This window comes from Gorilla gorilla, chromosome 16, assembly GCF_029281585.2.
Source record: "Gorilla gorilla gorilla isolate KB3781 chromosome 16, NHGRI_mGorGor1-v2.1_pri, whole genome shotgun sequence".
NCBI lineage: Eukaryota > Metazoa > Chordata > Mammalia > Primates > Hominidae > Gorilla > Gorilla gorilla.
Window position 1 is genome coordinate 25,487,089 of NC_073240.2, and position 25,851 is coordinate 25,512,939.

Consider the following 25,851-nt stretch of genomic DNA (forward strand, 5'->3'; position numbering starts at 1 on the left):
ATAGCTGATTAAAAATCTATGAAACTTGTCACTATCTTCCAGTTGTTTATTTGCTTTTGTTCCTATTTTTTGTATTTCACTCATTTTCTACCTTGTGTTGTTTGGATTAGCTTTTTTGTTTGTTTGTTTGTTTGTTTGTTTTTGAGACGGAGTCTCGCTCTGTCTCCCAGGCTGGAGTGCAGTGGCAAGATCTTGGCTCACTGCAACCTCCGCCTCCTGGGTTCAAGCAATTCTCCTGCCTCAACCTCCTGAGTAGCTGGTACTACAGGCGCATGCCACCACGCCTGGCTAATTTTTGTATTTTTAAGTAGAGACGGGGTTTCACCATATTGGTCAGGCTGGTCTTGAACTCCTGACCTCGTGATCCACCCGCCTTGGCCTCCCAAAGTGCTGGGATTACAGGCGTGAGCCACCACGCCTAGCCTAGATGAACATTTTATATGAATTCATCTTCTCTCCTTTCTTAGCATTTCAGCCATACATTTTTAAAACTTTGTTTAGTGGTTAAACTAGGCAATAAAAACTTTTATTTTTCATATTCTTAATTGATCTAACAAATAACAGTCTGTTAAAAATAGTAGTAGTACCAATGTATTTAATTAAGTATGCTTAAGTATGTGTCATACATAAATTAATATATATATACACACACGTATATTCTATGTAAGTGAAATGAATGACTGCAATGATACAAGGGATAAGAGAAAAGAATTAGGATTATTCTATTATTATAAGGTGTTCACACTTCCTGTCAAGTGATAGGCTGTTATTTGAGAGGGGGCTTGGATTATTTGGAAGTGTAAATTGCAAACTCTAGGGCAGGCTGTTGGTCCAGAGCCTCAGTTCCTTGCTGGCTGTTGACCAGAGGCTGCATTCAGTTCCTTCCCATGTTGGCTTCTGCCTTATGGCAGAATGAGCCATCAAAGCCATCAAGGAAGAGAGCTTGCTAGCAAGAAAAAAAAATCACACTTTTATGTAACATAATCACACATATGATATCCCATCTCCTTGTATTATTCTATTGTATCAAAGCAAATCACATCTTATCTTGTGCCCAACCTCACAGGGAGATGATTACAATACAAGGTCGTGTAAACCAACAGGTGGTGATCATTGGGTACCGTCTTAGGGTACCTGCGATATCAGGTCCTTTCTGAGGTGCAGCAGTTTCCCAGTATTCAGTTATTTTTCAGAAAAGAACTGGTCAAATATTTTGTAGGATGCATCACAATGTGGATTCATCTGATGGTTTCTCATTATTTGAATAGAACTACAGATCAATTGGAGCAGCTTTATTTATTTAAATTGGAAGACAATACAAACTGAACAATATATTATTTAGAAAAACAAACTTAGCCATAAAAATAATATAGAAAAAAGTGGGAATGATAAAAAGAAAATGGAAAATAATAGTAACCTTCATGGGTGTAAGAAAGACTGTGGAATTGGGGAGATGAACATTTAGGGCATTAACAATATTGATAATACTCTGTTTATCAAGCTTGGCAGAGAGTATTTAGAAAGAGAGGAAAAAACTCTTCTGTTTTGCATTAGCTTTGGATTTACAGAACAGTTGCATAGTCAATAAAGAGAGTTAATATATAGCCAACACAGAGTTTCCATTATTATTAACCTCTTACATTAGTGGGGGGCATCTGTCACAATTAACACACTAATATGCATTCTCATTCACTGATATACACATATCCACATATTAACCAGATTTATTTTTTCCTTTTTTCACTTAATGCCCATTTTCTGTTCCAGGAACTCTTCCAGGATAGCATATCACATTTTGATATCATGTCTCCTTAGTCTTTCTTTGTCTCTGTCAGTTTCTCTGAATTTCCTTGTTTTTGATGACATTGACATCCTCCATTTGGGATTTCCGTGATTTTTTTTTTTTCTTACAGTCAGACAGGAGTTCTGGGTTTTGGACAGTAAGACCATAGGGGTAAGTGTGATACTCATGACATTATATCAGAATGCTGTATCAACTATTGATACTAATTTGATCACCTACATTAGGGAGTTTAGGTCAGTTTCTCAACTCTAAAATTAATCTTTCTTCCCCTTTTCCATGCCATACTTTTTGGAAAACTGTTACTATGCATAGCACATACTTCACAAGTGGAGAATTGTGCCCTACCTCCTTGGGGATAGGACATCTACAAATATAATTTGTATTTCATTACTATAGGCAATTTACCTATTCTCCAGCATTTATTTTATATTAATTTAATTAGAACATATGGAATATTATGCAAATAATAAATATTTATTTCCACTGTAATTATACTAGTTTATTGTGTTACTCAAATTGCTCTAGTGTTGGTCATTAGAAGGTCTTTCAGTCAGCTGCTACTTTACCACTTTGAAATACCCACATCATTGCTGTTTGATTTTGTTTGTGTAGTTGGGTGGTTGGTTGTGGTGTTTAACTTTTTCTTACTTTCTGGCACTACAAGGTGTTTAAACTTAATAGTATTGATTCCCTGCCCAACCCTACCATTAAGCATTTCTCCAAAAATTCCTAGTTCCTTTTTTGGTGAGTGGCATTAGAAACAAAACTCTGGGGAGTAGTGTTCTCATTTCTACTAGGGACTTACTAGTTCTATGGTTTGTCATCTGACAAAGTATGTGTGTGTGTAACTCATATTGACATATGTATTTATAGGTCTACATTTCTCCATATGTATCTATGTAAAGTTAAGCATGAATTCTTCCTGTTTCTAGCACCCATGATCTAATTCAGTACCACATGAATCAATCTCCCCATTCCCACTTCTTGTATGTAACCTCCCATGTTAACAGTGAGACGGTTGGGCTACTTTATGTAATTTCAGAGTCCAAAATACATGCAGAGTTTTTTTTAGAATTGGTAATTCATACCCCGATGGGAAAGAATATTTCCAACTAAAGTAGAGTATTTATGTACAAATACTTTGACATTTAGTCTAAGAACTTGTATTTTTCTAAATTTCTTAGCTTGGTCTCCTTTGCCCCCACTTCCTTCCATGAGGTTATTTCATCTATTTGTTACACATTTATATTATTTTGACTGCATTCCCCCATAGGATCTCCTAACCTATTAAATGACATTTAAAATTCACCTTTATGTAGGTTTATACTTTTTGATGTAAAATTCTACGGGGTTTGTAAAATAGTATAATTAACATACCATTGAAGTATCACAGAAAATTATTTCACTGCACACATACAAAGTTTCTATTTCACTTATTCAACCTTTCTCTCTCAAGCAACCAGCGCTTTTTTTTTTTTTTTTTTTTTTTTTTTTTTGAGACGAAGTTTTGCTCTTGTTTCCCAGGCTGGAGTGCTGGAGTACAGTGGCATGATCTCGGCTCACTGCAACTTCTGCCTCCTGGGTTCAAGCGATTCTCCTGCCTTAGCCTCCTGAGTAGCTGGGATTAGAGGTATGCACCACCATACCCGGCTAATTTTGTATTTTTAGTAGAGATGGGGTTTGACCATGTTGGCAAGGCTGGTCTCGAACTCCTGACTTCAGATGATCCGCCCACCTTGGCCTCCCAAAGTGCTGGGATTACAGGCGTGAGCCACTGCTACTGGCCTCAAGCCCCTTTTAATCACTTACCTTTTTCCTAACTCTATAATTACACCTTGTCCACAATGTCATATACATGTAATTAATTACACAGTATGTACTTTTTTCAAACTGGCTTCTTTCACTTAAGAATATGCTTTTAAGGTTTGTGGGCCAGGCACGGTGGCTTATGCCTGTAATCTCAGCACTTTGGGAGGCTGAGGCGGGTGGATCACCTGTGGTTGGGAGTTTGAGACCAGCCTGACCAACATGGAGAAACCTCATCTCTACTAAAAATACAAAATTAGCTGCGTGTGGTGGTGCTTGCCTGTAATCCCAGCTACTCGGGGGGCTGAGGCAGGAGAATTGCTTGAACCCGGGAGGCAGAGATTGCAGTGAGCCGAGATCATGCCATTGTACTCCAGCCCAGGCAACAAGGGCAAAACTCCATCTCAAAAAAAAAATTTTGGGAAGTGTATCTCTTGATAATGTAGATTTGCATTTTAATAAATAAGTACTAAAGGTGTGGAAGATATTTTCATGTGCTTTTTGGACATTTGTGTAGCTTCTTTGGAGAAATATCTGTTCACACAATGTACTCATATTTAGTTATGATCTTTTCTTTGTTTTGTTTTGTAACAATGTTTTCTATATTCTTGACAACAGACCCCTATCAGCTATATGACTTGCAAACATTTCTCCCATGTTTGGGTTATCCTTATGGTGTACTTTGAATCACAACAGTTTTAAAATCTAATGAAGTTCAATTTATCTATTTTTTTTTCTTTTGCGGCATGTATTTTGGTGTCAATCCATTGTTTCACCTAAGCCACAAAGATTTATTTCTATGTTCTGTTCTATGGGATTTGTAGTTTCAGCTCATACATATGAGTCTATGATCTATTTTGAGTCAGTTAAGTATATTTTGTGAGGGAGGAGTCAACTTTCATGCCAATATCCACTTGTCCCAGTAATTTTACAGAAAATATTTTCCATACTAAATTATCTTGGCAGCCTTGAAAAGTCATTTTTCAGTAACTGTAGCGATTAATTTTGAATACTTTATTCTATTTACATGGTTTTTATTTACATACTTGTGTATTCTGTATACTTTCCTCTATTCTACCGGAAGCTGGGAGCAGCCTGACAGGATGTGTGGTGCCCAAGTCTGCACAGTGAGGTGGGGAGTGAGGGCTGCAAGCAGAGGGCAAGGGACAGCGGGCAGGGGGCAGGGGGCACAGGGCAGAGGGCAGCGGAGAGCCCCAGGCCTACAAGGAAAGCGAGGGCTGAGGAAGGACGGCGGGAGGACTGCAGAGGGAGGCAGGCAGAGTGAGGGCGGCAGGCAAACAGCAGGAGTGAGTGGGCGCCAAGAGCTGGGGGGGAGGCCCACAGGGAGAGAGAAGGCAGAGGGCAGAGGGCAAGGCTGACACGGGAATGTGGGGGCGGCGAGGCCCACAGGGGAACTGAGGGCGGCTCTCTGCAGGGTCAGAGGCATTGGGCTTTCAGGGTAGCTTTTCTGCGAACTTCCGCTTGTTCCCGAGGTGGTGCCTGCCAGTGTCGTCGTCCCTGTTTGTTCTCCTACAAACCTCAGGATTTTTCCATGTTTCCCAGACCTTAAGGTACATTTAAACTGCGTGCTTTCTCTCACATGTGCCCTTTTATATTATGGACATAGCAATAGTTATTTACCTAGGTTTTTTCTTTTTGAATTATTCGTAAAGAACTTACCAAAGTGGCTGGGCACAGTGGCTCACGCCTGTAATCCCAGCACTTGGAAGGCGGAGGCCGGTGGATCGCCTGAGGTCAGGAGTTCGAGACCAGCGTGACCAAGATGGTGAAACCTCGTCTGTACTAAAAATACAAAAATTAGCTGGGCGTGGTGGCGGGTGCCTGTAGTCCCAACTACTCGGGAGGCTGAGGCAGGAGAATCGCTTTAACCCGGGAGGCAGAGGTTGCAGTGAGCCGAGATCGCACCACTGCAGTCCAACCTAGGCTGGAGTCAGATTCCGTCTCAAAAAAAAAAAAAAAACAAAAACAAAAAACCAAAGTGTTTTATTTATTTATTTATATTTATTTATTTTAAGATGGAGTCTCGCTCAGTCGCCCAGGCTGGAGGTGCAGTGGCGCGATCTAGTCTGACTGCAAGCTCCGCCTCCTGGGTTCACTCCATTCTCCTGCCTCAGTCTCCGGAGTAGCTGGGACTACAGGCGCCCACCACCACGCCCGGCTAATTTTTTTTTTTTTTTTTTTTTTTTTGTATTTTTTAGTAGAGACGGGGTTTCACTGTATTAGCAAAGATGATTTCGATCTCCTGACCTTGTGATCCGCCCGCCTCGGCCTCTCAGAGTGCTGGGATTACAGGCATGAGCCACCGTGCCCGGCCCAAAGTTTTTATTTTTAATGGACATCAATTTCGTATATTTATGGATTATGATGTGATGTTTTGATTCTTATATTCATAGTGGAAGATTTAATCAAGCTAATTAACATATGCATCAGCTTACCAGCTGACCAATATTTTATGGTGAGAATATTAAAAATCTGTTATTTAGCAATTCTAAAATGTTCAGTACGACTTCGGAGCAAATGAAAGTGCCCGGCCTCGGTAGCCTGAGACTGATCATTTCTGAAGCGTGGGGTCGTCATTTCTGAGAGGGTCATGGCTGCATGCCCGTAAGCAAGGGGGGTGTTTGGGATGCTTTGTTTGCCCTGTTAATTTTGGATGCCTCTGTGTTCTAAGAACTAAGATAATATTTGTGTGAAAAATGCAGTTGCTTTTACTTTTACTTTGTTTTACTGTTAATAGTCTTACAGCTTTTCTTTAACTGAGTTTGGATTTAATATATTCTTTTTCTAAGTTGCAAAGCTGGAAACAGATGACAGATTTTTGATCTTTCATTGTTTCCTATGTGTGCGTTCAGTGCTATACGTTTCCCTATATGCTCTGTTTTCCTTTCATCTCACAAATTTTGAGAAATTGTGTTTTCATTTTCATTTAGGTTGAAAAATTAAAAAATTAAAAAATTATCTGGATGTTTTCTTTGACCCATATGTTATATGGAAGTGCGTTGTTTAATCTTTATGCATTTTGTGATATTCCAGTTGCTGCAGTTATCCTGCGATTTCTGATTTAATTCCACTGTAGTCTGGGAGCTGACATTGTATGATTTCCATTTTATTTAAATTGTTAGAGTATTTTTTTGTCCCAGAATGTGATGTATTTTGCTGAATATTCCATACAAGCTTAAGAAGAATGTGTCATCTGCAGTAGTTGAGGGAAGTAGGCCGTAAGTGTCAGTTATGCCCAGTTGCTTGGTGGTGCTGTTGTGTTCGAGTTTTCCCTCCTGAATTGCTGCCTGCTAGATCTGCCCATACTTGACATATGATAACGTTTCCAACTGTTATAGTGAATACATCTCTTTTTCCTTGTAGTTCTGTTGCTTTCTGTCTCACATAGTTTACACTCTGTTGTCAGGCTCATAGGCTTTAAGAATTATGACATCTTACTGGAAGAGTGGCTCTTCATCTCTATGTAATGCCTTTCTTTATTCTTGATAACTTTACTAACGAAAGAAGGGAATTAGAATTGTTTTGTTGTTATAAGATACAGTACCTGTGAAGCAGTGTAGTTGTATTTGAAAAGCGGCTTGGGTTAGTTTTATTTTTTTATTTTGATTATTTTGATATCTTTTAATATAATTTTGGTTTTTTAAAAAAATCTTTGGGGATACATATGCAGGTTCATTACTTAGGTAAACCCGTGTCACAGGGTTTGTTTGTTACTGAAACACCAGGGGTTTGGTCTAGGTCCTGCTGCTGGCTGCACAGAAAGCCAATCACTGAGAGGACAAAGTATTGCCAAGGAAGAAGGCCTTAATTGGGTGCTGCAGTCAAGGGGATGGGAGCTCAGTCTGCAATCTATCTCCCTGACTGACTAAAACCAGGGGTTTATGTAGCAGGGAAGAAATGTAACAATGTGTAAGAAAACACTAACTAGGGAGGGTGCAAGGAAGTAATCATGAAGAAAGAAGGGTCTGAAGTCTGGGGTCATTGTCTGCTTTCAGTTCTTTGATCCTTTTTGTGAGAGGCCTGAAGTTTGTTTCCTGGGGAGGGAATCAGATAAAACAAATACAGGTTTCAAGGTTTAACAGCAGAAGGGTCAATTTCCATGTTTATCCAAAAATAACTGTCTATGGGACTGAGGCCAGTTTTAGTTGTACAGATTATTTGATCACCCAGGTGCTAAGCCTAGTACCCAATAGTTATTTTTTTCTGCTCCTCTCCCTCCTCCCACCTTCCACCCTGAAGTAGGCCCCAATGTCTGTTGTTACCTTATTTGTATTCATGATTTCTCATCATTTAGTTCACAGTTTTAAGTGAGAACATAGCAGTAGTTCTCTATTCCTGTATTAGTTTGCTAACAGCCTCAGGCTCCATCCATGTTCCTGGAAGAGTGGAAGAGACATGATCTCCTTTTTTATGGCTACATAGTATTCCATGGTGTGTATGTACCACATTTTCTTTTTTCTGTCATTGATGGGCATTTAGGTTTATTCCATGTCTTTACTATTGTGAATAGTACTGCAGTGAACATTCACATGCATGTAGAATGGTTTATATTTTTCTGAGTATATACCTAGTAATGGGATTGCCAGGTTGAATGCTTGTTCTGATTTTAACTCTGAGGAGTCCCCGTACTGCTTCCACAGTGGTTGAACTAATTTATATTCCCACCAACAGGTATAAGTTATCCCTTTCTCCTGCAACCTCATCAGCATCTTTTATTTTTTGACTTTTTAATAAAAAGCCATTCTGACTGGTATAACATAGTATCTAATTGTGGTTTTGATTTGCATTTCTCTAATCATCTGTGATACTGAGCTTTTGTAAATATGTTTTTTGACTTTTTAATAAAAGCCATTCTGACTTGTGTGAGATAGTATCTCATTGTAGTTTTGATTTGCATTTCTCTAGTGATATTGAGCTTTTTTTATATGCTTTTTAATTTTTTCATAAAAGCCATTCTGACTGGTGTGAGATAGTATCTCATTGTGGTTGTGATGTGCATTTCTGTATCAGTGATGCTGAACTTTTTTGTCATATGCTTGTTGGCCGCATGTATGTCTTCTTTTGAGAAGTTGTCCATGTCCTTTGCCCATTTTTTAATTGGGTTATTTGTTTGTTTTTCTGTTGTAAATTTGTTTAAGTTCCTTATAGATGCCGAATATTAGAGCTTTGTCAGATGCATAGTTTGCAGATATTTTCTATTTTCTCCCATTCTGTGGGTTGTCTGTTTACTTGTTGATAGTTTCTTTTGTTGTATAGCTCTTAAGTTGATTTGGATCCCTTTTGTGAGTATTTCCTTTAGTTGCAATTACTTTTGGCGTTTTTTTCAGGAAATATTTTCCCATTCCTATGTCTAGAATGGTATTGCCTAGGTTGTCTTACAGGGTTTTTATAGCTTTGGGTTTACATTTAAGTCTTTAATCCATCTTGGGTTGATTTTTGTATATGGTATAAGAATGGGGTCCAGTTTCAATCTTCTGCATGTGGCTAACCAGTACTCCCAGCACCATTTATTGAATAGGGAGTTTTTTCCGCATTGCTTGTTTTTGTCTGCTTTGTCAAAGATCAGATAGCCATAGGTGTGTGGACTTATTTCTGGGCTATCTAGTCTGTTCACTTGGTCTGTGCTCGCCTTTGTACCAGTACAATGCTGTCTTTTTTTACTGTAGCCCTGTAGTATAGTTTGAAGTCGGGCAGTGTGATACTTCCGGCTTTGTTCATTTTGCTTAGGACTGCATAGTCTGTCTGGGCTCTTTTGTGATTTCATATGAATTTCAAAATAGTTTCTTCTAGGCCGGGCCTTGCGGTGGCTCATGCCTGTAATCCCAGCACTTTGGGAGGCCGATGTGGGCAGATCACGAGGTCAAGAGATCGAGACCATCCTGGCTAACATGCTGACACCGCATCTCTACTAAAAATACAAAAAATTAGCCAGGTGTGGTGGCACACGCCTGTAGTCCCAGATACTCGGGAGGCTGAGGCAGGAGAATGGTGTGAATCCGGGAGGCGGATCTTGCTGTGAGCCAAGATCGCGCCACTGCACTTCAGCCTGGGAGACAGAGCGAGACTGCCTCAAAAAAAAAAAAAAAATAGTTTTTTCTACTTCTTAAAGAATGTCATTTGTAGTTTGATAGCAATAGCATTGAATCTGTAAATGTCTTTGGGCAGTATGAGTCAGTGTTAAATATAATATTACCAACGGTAGAACAGTCTATTGCATAAAAAGCCCATTATTTTTCTGGCTATTGGCCATTGGCTGAATAAAGTGCCTTGCCAAGGGGACTTCTCTCACATGGCTTCATAAAATCCATCAAGCAAGAGATATTTCTAGCAAAACCAATATCATAATTGTATATAAGAATCCAAGTCATGTTTATCCACCTTTGCACTATTCTGTTGTTTCAAGGCAAGTCACAATTCCTGCTTACACTAACCGGGATGGGATTAGAATAGAAGGTTATGCATTGGAGAAGATAGGGCTAATTGGGCACCACCTTAGAATCTACTTGACACATCAGATATTCTCCTATATGAAACAGTGTCTTGGTCTTCACTTGTTTTTAAAGTGACCCTTTTGAAAAGTACCAGTCAGGTATTTTATAGCATGTCCTACCTACAATATGGTTTTGTGTGATTTCTCATGATGACAATGTAAGTATGGATGGAATTAAATACAGTCACCTAAGTTTGAAGACAAAAAAGACCTAAACAATATAGTATTCAGATTTAAAAACTCAGAGGAGAATAATTTTTAAAATAGGAAATGACAATGAATTCACAATATAGTTTTAATTCAGTGGTTAAGGAAAACTATGAAATTAAGTAGACGGCACGAAGGAGGTATCAACAATATTGCTAATGATTATTTTTCTTAAGCTTGGGAGTGACATTTAAGAAAACACTTTTTCACTTTGGGGGGTTGAGGCAGGTGGATCACGAGGTCAGGAGATCGAGACATCCTGGCTAACACAGTGAAACCCTGTCTCTACTAAAAATACAAAAAAATTAGCCGGGCGTGGTGGCGGGTGCCTGTAGTCCCAGTTACTTGGGAGGCTGAGGCAGGAGAATGGCATGAACCCAGGAGGCGGAGCTTGCAGTGAGCCGAGATTGGCCACTGCACTCTAGGCTCGGTGAGAGAGCGAGACTCTGTCTCACAAAAACAAAACAAAAAACTCTTTTTAAAGAATAGGTTTTTTTTTTTTTTTTTGAGATGGAGTCTCGCCCTGTCGCCCAGGCTGCATGCAGAGTGGCGCGAGCTCAGCTGACTGCAACCTCTGCCTCCTGGGTTCAAGCGCTTCTCCTGCCTCAGCCTCCCGAGTAGCTGGGATTACAGGTATGCACCACCATGCCCAGCTAATTTTATTTGTATTTTTAGTAGAGACGGGGTTTTTCCATGTTGGTCAGGCTGGGCTCTAACTCCTGACTTCAGGTGATCCACCCACCTCGGCCTCCCAAAATGCTGGGATTACAGGCGTGAGCCATCGCACCGGGCCATTTCTTTTTTTTTTTTAAAGAATACTTTTACATTTACAGAATAGTTGCAAATATATTAAAGAGTTTCCAACATACCCCACAGACAGTGTCCCTTATTATTTACCTTGTACATTAGTGTGGGACATTTGTCAAATTAACCAGCCAATATCATGGATTATCATTAAGTACCATCTACACTTTATTCAGATTTCTTAGTTGTCACTTAATGTTAAGTTTACGTTTTAGGATCTCATCCAGGATACCTCATCACATTTAGGTATCGTGTATTTTTAGGCTCTTCTGAATGTGACAGTATCTCAGATGGGATTGACATTTCTAATTTGTGGTTTCCCTGATATTTCTCTCATGATGAGACTGGATTTGTGGGTTTAGGGGAGGAAGATCGCAGAGGAAATGTGCCATTCTCATCACATAATACCCCGGGCATAGGGTATCAACTGGCTTTAATCACTGTTGATGTTAATTTGATAACCTGGATGAGGTAGTTACTAACAAGTCTCTTTTGTAAAATTACTCCTTTCCCCCCTTTTCATGTTGTATGCATGAAAAAAAATCACTATATACAACACACACTTAAAAGTGGGGGAATCATGCACCACTGCTTTTTAAAAAAAATTGTAGCTTTAGGATTATAAGTGGTTTTGGGTTGCATGAATGAATTGTATAGTAGTGAAGTCTGGGGCTTTTAGTGTACCTGTGACCTGAATAGTGTATATTTTACCTCATAGTGAGAGGTGAAGCCAGCTGGACTTCCTGGGTCAAGTGGGGACTTGGGGAACTTTTCTTACAACAGGATTGTAAAATGCACCAATCAGGAACTTTTGTGTCTTGCAAGAGGATTGTAAAATGCACCAATCACCGCTCTGTAAAATGCACCAATCAGTGCTCTGTAAAACGCACCAATCAGCAGGATTCTAAAAGTAGCCAATAGTGGGGAGGATTGAAAAAAGGGCACTCTGATAGGACAGAAACGGAACATGGGAGGGGACAATACGGGAATAAATAATGGCCTCCTCCCAGTAGCCGCAAGCTGGTCCGGTCCTTTTCGAGGGTGTGGAAGCCTTGTGTTTTTGCTCTTCACTATTAACCTTGCTACCGCTCATTGTTTGGGTCCGTGCCATATTTAAGAGCTGTAACACTCACTGGGAAGGTCCGCTGCTGAGTCAGTGCTATCTTTAAGAGCTATAACACTCACTGCGAAGGTCGACTGCGGAAGGCTCCCGGCTGAAGTCAGCGGGACCACGAACCCACAGGCAGGAACCAACTCCGGACCCAATGGGTGATTTTTCATTTCTCACTCCCCGCTAACCCTTTTCCTTTCTGAGTCTAATGTCCATGATCCCACTTTGATTTTGTTCTTATATTTGGTTGTATTATTGTTTCAGTTTTTCTTTCTTGGTGGCACTACAAGTTGCTCCAGGTTAACTGTGTTGATTTTCTTCTCAAGCATAGTATTAAACATGTTTATCCATATTATGAAAAACATATTAAACATGTTTATTCATAATTTATCTCCCATTTAGAAGTGATAATCTGCAGTGTTTTTCTGTTCCTGAGTTATTTGCCTTAGGATAATGGCCTCCAGTTCCACCCAAATTGCTGCAAAAGACTGTATTTTGTTCTTTTATGTGGCTGAGTAGTATTTTGTGATATAGTGATATGTATATTTTGATATATATTTATATATTTTGTGATATGTATTTTGTGATACATGTATTTTGTGATATATGTATTTTCTGATATATGCATTTTGTGATGCATATATACCACATTTACTTTATCTGCTTGTTGATGGGCACTTAGATTAATTTAATATTTTTGCAGTTGTGAAATCTATTGTGATTAACCTAGAAGTGTAGATGTCTTTTTGATATATTGGCTTTTTTTCATTCGAGTGTATACCCAGTAATGGGATTTCTGGATTGAATATTAGATCTGCTTTTAGTTCATTGAGAAATCTTCATACTGTTTACCGTACAGGTTGTACTAATTTACATTCCCACCAAGGGTGTATAAGCGCATTCCCTTTTCACCTTATCTGCACCAATAGCTATTATTTATTGACTGTTGAATAATGGCAATTCTGACCAGGGTAAGGTGATATCTTATGATTTTAATTAGCATTCCCTGATACTGACGTTGTGCATTTTTTCGTACGTTTTTGATCACTTACAAGTCATCTTTTGAAAAATACCTGTTCATTTGCCCACTTTTTAATGGGATTAGTCATTTTTTTGCTGATTTTTTTAACTTGCCAAAATAAGGTGTTTAGTTGATAAATAAGTTTAAAGTTTATAAATAAGGTGATAAATAAGGTTTTTAGTTTATATACTTTTATGTTTACCTTTTGTATAGTTTTATGTTTATCCTTTGTGTTAAAAAATTATGTAGGATTTATTCATTTACTTATATATGCATAATGTCTGATTTTGAGTTTTCTTTTGTCATTGTTCATCTTTGTGAAAATATCGTATTGTCTCAGTTAGTGAGAGATTTCCGTTTAACACAAAATTTTTGCTCCAGAGCCCCGGGTTATTATTATTATTTTTTGGTTTTGTTTTGAGACAGAATCTCACTCTGTCGCTAGGCCGGAGTGCAGTGACGCTATCTCAGCTCATTGCAACTTTGACCTCCCGAAGTGCTGGGATTACAGGCGTGAGCCATCGTGCCTGGCCAGAGCCCTGTGTGTGTGTGTGTGTGTGTGTGTGTGTGTGTGACGGAGTCTCGCTCTGTCACCCAGGCTGGAGTGCAGTGGCTCGATCTCGGCTCAGTGCCAGCTCTGCTTCCCGGGTTCACGCCATTCTCGTGCCTCAGCCTCCCCAGTAGCTGGGACTACAGGCGCCCGCCACCACACCCGGGTAATTTTTTTGTATTTTTAGTAGAGACGGGGTTTCACTGTGTTAGCCAGGATGGTCTGGATCTCCTGACCACGTGATCCGCCCTCCTCCGCTTCCCAAAGTGCTGGGATTACAGGCGTGAGCCACCGCGCCCGGCCCAGAGCCCCTTTTTAATCATCTAGCTATTCTTTAATGAAGAGAGAGAAGAAATAAAATCCGTACGTCTTGAATCTAACCAATATTCCCAGTTTAACCTTGAAGAAATTTAGGTGTATTTATAACCTTAAAACATTGTTATTCACACTTATGTCTCTAATATTCTTGTGAATCTTGGGTGATATTGGGCAGTGCCCCTAGTATCACTCCTGGTATTATTTTTTGGTGGTGATTCATTCTTAGGGAATTAAAGTCAATGTCATGCCGACTCCTTTTTTTGGGGGGGGGGGAGATGGATTCTTGCTCTGTCGCCCAGACTGGAGGTCAGTGGCGCAATCTCGGCTCACTGCAAGCTCCGCCTCCCGGGTTCACGCCATTCTCCTGCCTCAGCCTCCCGAGTAGCTGGGACTACAGGCGGGTGCCACCACGCCCGGCTAATTTTTTGTATTTTCAGTAGAGACGGGGTTTCACCGTCTTAGCCGGGATGGTCTTGATCTCCTGACCTTCTGATCCTTCCACCTTGGCCTTCCAAAGTGCTGGGATTATAGGCGTGAACCACCGTGCCTGGCCACCGCTTCCTTTTCTTTCTTGATTTCTGGAGCAAAGAATTCCCCAAAGTTGTATTCTATCTTTTAACAGTCCGTGATGGGAAGAACCTGTACAAGCATCCCTGCATCCTGCTGCACAAGCTCAGATGACACAGTGGGTATGGCCTTTACTCTATAAACCACTCCCACCAAGGATTGGGCAGCAGCTTGTTATCCCTGATAATCTTCCTTGATTCAGAATCTACTCTGTCTGACAATGTGGTTACACCAGCTATTTTTATAATTTTATATTTTATAATTGGTGTTGGCAGGATATATTTTATTGCATTCATTACTTTAGTTTCAGGTAATCATTTAAAATGGATTTCTTATGAACAACATACAGTTGTGCCTTGCTTTTTCACCCACTCCGACAATTTTATCTTTTAACTAATTTCCTGTTTAGAAGAAAAAAAAAGTGCAGCTTTGCTGCCAGTGCTCATTTCTTGGGGCAAACAGGTAATGGGTTAATTTGTAAGGTTAGACCCTTGGCATTCAGCATGAATTTTGATATAGTTGGATTAATATTTTTTATATTTGCTAATATCTTCTAGTTGTGGCCCTTTATTCTTACTTTTGTTATCTGCTTGTTTTCTGCCTTTTGTGGTTTTAATTGGGCATTTTATATTATTTCGTTCTCCTAAATAGCATATCAGTCATACTTTTTAAATTTGTTTTTTAGTGTTTAGAGTAAAAACTTTTATTTTTTCATATGCTTAATTGCTACTTAATAAATTGTTAAATACAATAATAGCAACATCATATGATTAGGTATTCTTATGTATATGTCACACTTATATACCTGTACATGAATATACATACAAGTATGCTTTATTCAATTGATATTAATGACAAGAATGATACAAAGGATGGGATACAATAATTATTATTATTCTGTTATAAGGTGTTTACACTACCTTTTAAGTGATACACTGCTATTTGAAAGGGGACTTGGGATAGTCATGAATGTAAGTTGCAAACTTTAGGGCAGGCTGTTTGACCAGGAGCCTTAGTTCCTTGCTGGCTGTTGACCAGAGGCTGCATTTAGTTCCTTCCCATGTTGGCTTCTCTCACAGGGAGATTATTTCATATTGGTCATCAAGGGCGAGAGCTTGTATGCAAGACAGAAATCACAATTGTAAGTACCAAAACTGCATTATTGAATTGTTAGCAAGCAAGTCACAATTCTTGTTTACACTCATAAGGAGAAAAGTAGAATACCAGATTGTGTATCCCTGGAGGTGGGAATTAACATCTTAGGGCCTATCTACCATATCAGATCTTGCCCAATCTGAAGTAGTTTCTCAGTCTTCACTTATTTTGCTGACCTTGGTCCTTGTGGGGAAAAAAAAAGAACCAGTCAGGTATTTTGTACAATGTACCATGATATGGATTTGTCCAAGTAGTTTCTCATAATTTGACTGGAGTTATGGATTAATTTAGGCACTACATTTCTCTAAGTTGGAAAAATGAAAAAAACTGAACAGTATATTACTTAGCAAAGCCAACTTACATAGAAAAATTTTAAAAAATGACAGAGAGACAAATAATAGTAACCTTCATCAGTTTAAGGAAGAAAATAGAATTTGAGAAATGCACTCAGGGACACTAACAATATTGATAGTATTCTCTTTTATTAAGCTCAGGAGTTAATTGGGGAAAAAAGAGAAACTGTTCTATTTTAGAATACTTTTGGATTTATGGAACAGTTGGAAATCAGTACAGAGAGTTTATTGATATCCAACACAATTTTCTTTATTTTTAATCTCTTAGTGTGGGATATTTGTCACAGTTAACAAAGGGAATGTTACACAGTTAACAAAATGAACGTTACACATTCATTAACACACATTATTTGTATATCGTTAGCTTTCACTTAATGTCTGTTTATTATTCCAGGATCCCACTTAGGATCTATATAACGTTTATATATCATGTCTAATTAGGCTGGTTTTACCTGGGCCAGTTTCTCAGACTTTCCCTGTTTTTGATGACATTAACATCCTCATGGGGAATTTTTCTGATGTTAATCATGGTTAGACTGGACTGGTGGGTTTTGGAGAGGAAGACCACAGAGGGAAAGTGCCATTCTCATTACGTCATACCAAGTGAATATACTGACAATATGCCTTATTGCTGTTGATGTTAACTTGATCATCTGAATAAAACTTACATATTTCTTCTTCCGATGTTGCACTTTTTAAAAAGAAGTTGCTATGCACAACACATACTAAAGAAGTAGAAAAACATGCTCCACTTCCTCATAAGCAGATCTTCTTCTAAATCATTTGTATTTCTTCACCAAAGATAATTTATCTATTCTTCTTTATTATATATTTATTCAATCATTTGTTTATATCGTATAAATTATATGAAGTCAATATTAGTTTTACATTTTATTGTACTAATATATTATTAAAAATTGTTCTAGTGTTGGCCATTGGAAGGTCTGTATATACTCCTTTATGGTTTCGATATATCAGCATCATCACACTTTGATTTTGTTCGTATATTTGGTTGTATTACTGTTTCACTTTTTCTTTCTTGGTGGCACTACAAGTTGCTCCAGGTTAACTGTGTTGATTTTCTTCTCAAGCATAGTATTAAACATGTTTTTCAAGGAATCTCTGTTACTCTTTGGTAATTGTATTAGAAACAAAGGTCTGGGCAGTGATTTCACTCATTTGTGTTTAGGATCTGTTGATTCTAGGTTATCTCAGCTAACGAGGGTAAAGGGATGTGTGTTTATACCAATTTACAAATGCATATGTATAGATAGTTCTACAGTTCTCTATATATGTCTGTATGAAGTTAGACATGAATTTCTACCTGTATTTCCAGTACCACATGATATAATCCAGTACCACAAGAATCAGTGTACCCGATTCAACTACATTTATGTTACCTCTCAGTGTGTGAGAAAGTTAGTCATGTTTATGTAACCATGAGTCCCAAAATACAAGTATTGTAGTTTCTGAATTGGTAATCCATACTCCCAGGGGCAATAACTTCATCAACTAAAGTGCAGAGTTTATGTTTAAATATTTTGGTTTTTGGACATAGAATCTTATCAACTTACTTAGGTCAGTAAACCTTTTTTTCTTATACTTTTCACTCAGGTTATTCTATACTTTGGTTATATAGTTATATTACTTTGTTTGAATTTCTCTCTGGGATCCCCCAACTTAATAATTATTGTTTTCTTAAAGCAATTTACATACATTATTTGGGTTTGCTCTTTGTGACGTGAAATTCTGTAGGATTAAAAAAATAGTATTAACACCATCACAGCATCATAATTTTTTTTTTTTTGAGATGTGGTCTTACTCTGTCACTCAGGCTGGATTGCAGTGGCATGGCCTTGGCAGTCTGCAACCTCTGCCTCCTGGGCTGAACTGATCCTCGCATTTCAGCCTCCTGCAGCGCTGGAACCACAGACACACGTGATCATGCCAGGATGATTTTTGTATTTTTGATAGAGATGGAGTTTCACCATGTTGTCGAGGCTGGTCTCAAACTCTTGAGCTCAAGCGATCTGCCCACCTAACCTCCCAAAGTGCTGGGATTACAGGGGTGATCCACCATGCCTGGCCCAGATAATAATTTTAATGTACAAATAATCTTTTGTATTTCTTCTAATCAAACTTTCTCTCTTCTAGGACCTTAGTAATAGCTCATATTTTTATATTCTTTATAATTTTACCTTTTCCGCAGTGTCAATATATTGAAATTGCATAGACTTTTAAATATTTCTTCAAACATTTATGAATATGCCTTTAAGATTTGTGAAGTGTGTCCTATGGTAGTTTAGATTTGTATTTCCCTGAGGAGTAAAGATGTTAAGCATCTTTTTGGGAGTTTATTGGACATTTCTACAGCTTTTTGGAAAAATGTCTATTCATTCATACAATTTACCTACTTTTAATTAGGCTGGGTGTCTTTTTAATGTTGCAGTTAAGAATGTTTCATGTGGTAAGGTGCGGAGGCTTATGCCTGTAATCCCAGCACTTTGGGAGGCCAAGGCGGGTGGATCACAAGGTCACAAGATTGAGACCAGCCTGACCAACATGGTGAAATCCTGTCTCTACTTAAAAAAATACAAAAATTAGCTGGTCATGGTGGCGCGAGCCTGTAATCCCAGGTACTCGGGAGGCAGAGGCAGGAGAATTGCTTGAACTCAGGAAGCGGAGGTTGCAGTGAGCCGAGAACGCGCCACTGCACTCCAGCCTGGTGACGGAGCGAGCCTCAGTCTCAAAAAAAAAAAAAAAAAAAAAGAATGTTTCATGTATTCTGGACGATAGTCTCCTAACAACTATATGACTTGGAAATATGTTCTTCCATTATTTGGGTTGTCTTGATGGTGTATTTTGCATCACAAAATGTGTTAATCCACATGGAGTTCAATGCATCTATTTTTTTTTCCTCTCACTTGTGTTTTCGTGTCACATGTTAGAATCCATTGTTTCACCTAAGGCCATGAAAATGTATTTCTATGTTCTCATCTATGGGATTTTTAGTTTTAGCTCCTACATTTAGACACATGCTCTATTTTGAGTTAGATGCATATGTAGTGCAGGAAAGAGTTTAACTTCCATGTGGATATCACCTTCTCCCAGTAACATTTGTTGAGAAAATATTTTTCCATCTTTAATTTTTCAACCTTGAAAAATTTGCCCTAAAGATTGATTTTGGAGTACTGTGTTCTGTTGGCTTATATGTCTTTGTTTATGTTGTTATGTGACTTTTTCATAGATGCACTTTTTTGGTTTAGAAAGTTTTCTTCTATGCCTAATTTTTCCAGAGCTCTTATCATGAATAGTTTTGGGATTTGTCAAATGCTTATTCCACCTCTTTAGAGGTGACCATGAGGCTTTTATTTTTTAAACTCTATTAGTATAGTTTATAACACCAATTGTTTTTGTATGTTTAACCAAACTTACACTCCAGGAAATCAGTATTTTCGCGGATAGTGTGTAATCCTTTTTATATGTTACTGGTTTATTTTGATAGTTTTTTTTTTGAGAATTTTTGCCTCTGTTTCATATTGGTCTGTAGTTTTCCTTTCTCGAAATGTCTTTGTTTAGTTGTGGTGTCGGAACACTGGCTTCATACAGTGCATTGGGAAGGGTTCTCTACTCCTCTGTTTTTCTTGGAAGAAATTAGTAAAAGATTGTTTTATTAAATCTCAAAAGCTTTGGAATAATTCACCAGTGAAGTCATCTTGGCCTGGACGGAAATTGGATCCTCACAACAATCACAGGAGCTTTGAAGGTGATCCTTCCCCAGGTGAGCCTTCCCTTGAAATCTCCCCCTGGGTCATCTGACCAGGAGAAACTGTAAGTAATATGTATTTATGGGTAGGTTTGAACCTCTTTGCTGTGTATACTTTGTTATAGAGCAATCAGTAGGTAATATGCCTGACAGTAAACATAATGTGGTATCTTGGATTAGATCCTAGAACAGAAAAATGACATTGCTGAAAAACTTGGTAAAATGTGAAGAAAGTCTATATTTCAGTTAGTTAGTTTTGTACCACTGTCAATTTCTGAGCTTTCATAGATATGTTGATATAAACTGTTAACATTTCAGGAAGCTTTCGGATATATGAAACCTATCTTCATAACTTTCTGTAAATCTAAAATTATTTCAAAATAAAAAATGTTTCTTAAAATGCACTATTTATTTAAAAGAAAAACAGACATAAACCACAAAGAAACCTTGGACCAGAGGATGAGTGGAGATGCAGAGAGTGAAAGGCAAAGTAGCTTGCCTCATTATCCCCCATTCCTACATAGGGCACCTGCTTGAGAAAGACACCATCAAGCTCTAGGGACTCTCATCCATTTTCTTTTTTCCCATCATCTTCCCCATTACCCAGTCACCAATTTCTGGCATCAGTAACCACTTTTTTAGAGAAAGGTGACTTTCTCACATAGGTTAGAAGGCCCTATTTTCAGGTGCTTCCTGGCAGTGTGTTTTTAGGATCCCAGAAAAGACATTTTAGACATTTTAGGCCGGGTGCGGTGGCTCACGCCTATAATCCCAGCACTTTGGGAGGCCGAGGTGGGTGGATCATGAGGTCAAGAGATCGAGACCATCTGGCCAACATGGTGAAACCCTGGCTCTACTAAAAATACAAAAATTAGCTCGGCATGGTGGCTGGCGCCTGTAGTCCCAGTTACTCAGGAGACTGAGGCAGGAGAATTGCTTGAACCCAGGAGGTGGAGGTTGCAGTGAGCTGAGATCACACCACTGGACTCCAGCCTGGCGACAGAGTGAGATTCCGTCTTAAAAAAATAAAATTAAAAAAATTAAAAGACAGAACTTCCAGACATTAGAAGACAAGATTGAGAAATTCCAGTGATGGGGAACATGAATCATATATCTGCATTAGGAGTGTTTTCTTTGTACAGGCATTCTTTTTTCAAGTTTTAAAAGAGAAGGATACCTTTAAGCCCTTGAGAAAACACTGATAATTCAGTTTTCATCATGCAGACTCCATCATTAATTCATGGGACCACATATTTACTTAGCTCAGCTGCTTTCTTCCATTTTCTTTAGTGAGGTTATTCCATATATTCATTACATAGTTATATTATATTATGGGCATCGTCCCTGGAAAGCCTCTACCTCCTAAATAAGGTTTTAAATTTGCATAACTTAGGTACACTCTTTGTGTTACAAAGCTCTTCAGGATTTGGAAAACATAATTAGGTATCCAGCATTACAGTATCAGAGAGTAATTTCACTGTCCAAAAGAAGTCTTGATGGTTAACTGATTCCACCTTTTTCTCCTTCAAGCCCCTTGTTACCACCAAACTCTTAATAATTGCTATCCTTTTGCCTTTTCTATAGAGTCATATAAATGAAATTGCACAGTATTTTGCCTTTACCAACTTACATTTTTTCACTTAGCAATATTTAGCAATATGTTTTTTTTAGAATTTGAAGTATAATCCCGTGTCTGTTTAGATTTTAGTTCCCCTAATTTTTACAGGATAGGTGACACCCAAAATTGGGGCTTCGCCTGGAGGGTTATTGGCTTTGCCAAGTAAAGAATTTAAGGGTGAACCAGTGGTGGTAGAAGTCTTTTTATTTTATGGTACTTCTCCTTGCAGAGCAGGGCTAACTCTTAGGCAGTCTCTCCAGAGTTGGCAATCTATGGCCTCTTGACAACTGTATTTACACTAATGTAAATCTGTTTTCAGTTACATGAAAATTGAGGGTTGGATCAATACAAATTGAGAGGTGGGTTATTTAGAACTTTCTAGGGAATGGGCAGTAACTAATGGGTCATTGCCATTGAAATGGCTGGTAACTTTCAGGTTGTTGCCACGGAATTTGTAAACAGTCATGGTGCTGATGGAGTGTCTTACGCTAATGAGGATGGCCAGGATCGCTTTTGTCTCTATCTACTGGTTTCTGTTGGTTTCTTCACTTTATCCTTTGTGGAACAGATCTTGTTTTGGTCAGTAGGGTTGCTAGCAGAAAACAAGTGATGCCGTTCTCCTGCCTCAGAATGGCAAAAGGCATTGAGTGTCTTTTCATGTCATTTTTGGATATGACTAGATTTTTTGAAATAATGGCTATGTGAATAATTTTCAATTTTTGATTGGTATATTTGCCTTTTTATTTTCAAGTTTTAAGATAGTCATATATTCTGAATAATAAACCATTATTATGTATAAAATTTACATACATTTTCTCTTTCCTTGGGTTTCTAATTTTGATGGTGTTCTTTGAATCCCAAAATGTTTTAATTGTAATGAAGTTCAGTACATCTATTTTTTCTTCTTTTCCTGTGTTTTCAGTGTCATATCTTGGAAAACATTGTTTCGCCTAAGATTGCAAAGATGTATTTCTGTGTTTTTTGTATGGTTTGGGCCTGTTGAGCTATTATATTTAGATGTGTGATTATTTTGAGTCAATTACATTTGTGGTGTGAGGCAGGAGTCTGACCTGCCTACGGATATCTACGTTTTCCAGAAACATTTGATTAAAAAAAAACTCCATACCTAATTTATTTGACCACATGCTAATATTATTTCCTCATAAATGTAAGGATTTATTTTTGTGCATTATATTCTATTCTGTTGATCAATATGTAAATCCTTATACAAGTACCATAAATCTTGATTTGTATTCTTTTGTATTAACAGTAAGTTTTTCTTTTTTTTTTCTTTTTTCAGGACAGAGTCTTGCTGTGTCTCCCAGGCTGGAATGCAGTGGTGCAGTCTTGGCTCACTGCAACCTCCACCTCCTGTGTTCAAGCAATTCTTGTGCAAGCAATTATCGTGCCTCAGCCTCCCAAGTAGCTGGAATTACAGGCATGTGCCACCATGCCCCATTTTTGGATTTTTAGTAGAGATGGAGTTTCATCATGTTGGCCAGGCTGGTCTCAAACTCCTGACCTCAAGTGCTCTGCCCACCTCAGCCTCCAAAAGTGCTGGGATTATAGGCGTTGAGCCACTGTGCCAGCCTGTATTAATAGTTAAGTTTTGAAATCAGGAAGTAGATGTCTACAATTCCAACCTTTTGCCTCTTATTCAAGATTATTTAGGCTGCTGTGGGTCTATTGCATTGCATATGAACTTTAACCTTGTTAATTTAGGGGAAGGAAATATCACCTGGGATTTTGGTAGATGTTGCATTCAATCTATAGATCTATTTGGAAAATAGTGCCATCCTAACAGTACTAACCCTTCTAAGCAATGACCATTCAAATATTTTCTATTTATTTAATTTTCTTCAATATGTTTTCTAGTTTTTGTGTACATATCTTACACTTAATTTGATAAACATGCCTATTTTCGATGCCATTTCAAGTGGAATGGTTTTCTGAGTTTTGTTTTTAGGTTTTTAATTGCTAGTGTGTAGAAATTCAAAGGATTTTATATGTTGACCCTATATACTGTAAGTTTGTTACTCATCTTTAAGTTTTAAATATATTTTATTAAAGTCCTTTGATTTTTTTATACATAAGATTATGTCATTTGCAAACAAGAGTTTGACTTCCCTTATCTGCCTTATTTGCTGCATGGTTTTTTTTTTGTTTTTGTTTTTGTTTTTGTTTTCTGAGAGGGAGTCTCACTCTGTCACCCAGGCTGGAGTGCAGTGGCGCGATCTTGGCTCACTACAAGCTCTGCCTCCCGGGTTCACGCCATTCTACTGCCTCAGCCTCCTGAGTAGCTGGGACTACAGGCGCCTGCCACCATGCCCGGCTAATTTTTTTTTTTTGTACTTTTAGTAGAGACAGAGTTTCACCGTGTTAGCCAGGATGGTCTCGATCTCCTGACCTCGTGATCCGCCTATCTCAGCCTCCCAAAGTGCTGGGATTACAGGTGTGAACCACTGCGCCTGGACTGCTGCATGTTTTCATCATAGTGAGTTCAGGAATTCTCAGGTGTTTCTGCATCTTTTGAGATGATTATGTGGTTTTGTTTTTTATCATATTAATGTAGTGCATGGGATTAATTGTACTTGAATGTTGAACAAAATGTTGCTTTCCTGAGGTAAATACCCTTGACATATTTTATAATACTTTTTATATGTTGCTGATTTGTTTTACTAGGATTTCCTTGATGATTTTTGGCTCTATATTCATAAGGTGTGTTCTTAATTTTCATTATTTGAAATCTGTTTGTCTAGTTGTATCAGGGTAAACCAACTCACAGTATAAATGAAATGCGATGCCTTCTCCACTTTGTTGTTGTTGTTTTTAACAACTTATTATAAATTAATATTAATTGTTAAGTGACTCCAATAACTGACTAATGAATTACCTTGACTGGGGCAAGGAAGCAAATCCTAGGAACAATCACGTGAGCTTGGAAGGAGACCTTTCCCCAGCTGAGCCTCAGCCTGGGCCATCACCTGCATCTGGACTGAAGGCCCAAAGAAACTGTGAGTAATACATGTGTGTTTTTTGAGCCACTTAGGTGTATAGTAATTTGTTACATACCAAGTAATAAGTAATATAACTGACAGTAATTTTAAGATGGCATTCTGGATTAGGCCTGGAATAGATAAATACGTCATTATCAGAAATCACGGTAAAATAGGAAGAAAGTTCGTAGATCAGCTGATGGTTTTGAAAAACAGTTAAAATTCTTAGTTTTCATTAAAACTATATTATGGTTATAGTAGATAATAACATTGTAGTTAGCTGAAGGTTATACAAAACTCTCTGTACTACCAGTGCATCTTTATGTTAATGTGCAGTTATTTCAAAGTAAATGATTTTTAAAATTATTAATTTGTTTTATAGAAATAAAACGAAGACATAAGGCAAAAATTTGGCCTCCAGAGACACAATAGCGTGTAGGGAGAGAATAGCAAACTGGCTTTTCTTATCTAGTCACCTTTCTAAACCCAGGTGCACCTGCTTCAGGAAGGCACCATCAAGCTCCAGGGACTGTCATCCTCTTTCTCCGTCCCCATTATGCAGTCACCAGTTTGAATGTCAGCAAACCCTTTTTCAAAGAAAGTTGCCTTTCCTTCACATATCCTGGAAAGACCCATCTGTGGGCGTCATTTAGCTGTGTATATGCAGTCTCCCACTGAAGCCTTTTTGGGAGATAGACTCTCAGATACTAGAAGCCAAGAATAAGAAATTTCAGTGACAGGGAACATAAATCATATTTCTGCATTCAGGATAATGTTCTTGGTACAGGGGTACCAAGAAAGTACAAGAAGTACTTGTACTTCTTCTGCAAGTAATCAAAAGACAACTGTACTTTTAAACCTTTCAGGAAACCTGTACTAATATATATTTTTTTCTTTTTAACTCTACAGACTCCATCGGGAATTGTTTGAGACCATGCATTCTGTGGACACTCATATCGTGGAATTATATTGCCAATTGGCATTCCTAAAGCTCTACACTAGCAGGTAGTAAGCAGAGTACAAAAAGTATTTCTAATAGGGTGATTTAGGCCAGTCCCTGCTTACAGAAACCTGGATATAAATTTTTACACATCACGATTTTCTCAGGGGAATGTTAGGGAGTGATACACATGCATTGTGTGTAAGTCAAGGAAGCTCAGTAGGAACAAAAACAAAAGAACAAGCAGCGTAGGATATACCCCCAACCCTCCATGCCGTGATCTTAGAGATGGGTACAGGCTGAGTGATGACTCAGTATATACTA

The 25,851-nt window shown here is 38.3% G+C and overlaps 1 long non-coding RNA gene across 2 annotated transcripts in view; it reads left to right on the plus strand.

Moving 5' to 3' along the window:
- The window catches only part of LOC129527074 (uncharacterized), a 203,720-nt gene that overhangs the window by 52,379 nt on the left and 125,490 nt on the right, over positions 1-25,851 (plus strand). For both annotated transcript variants that reach the window (XR_008671936.2, XR_008671937.2), the window contains 3 exons: positions 19,895-19,988; positions 22,892-24,605; positions 25,497-25,592. This is a non-coding gene — a long non-coding RNA (uncharacterized lncRNA). The remainder of the gene's footprint in view (positions 1-19,894; positions 19,989-22,891; positions 24,606-25,496; positions 25,593-25,851) is intronic.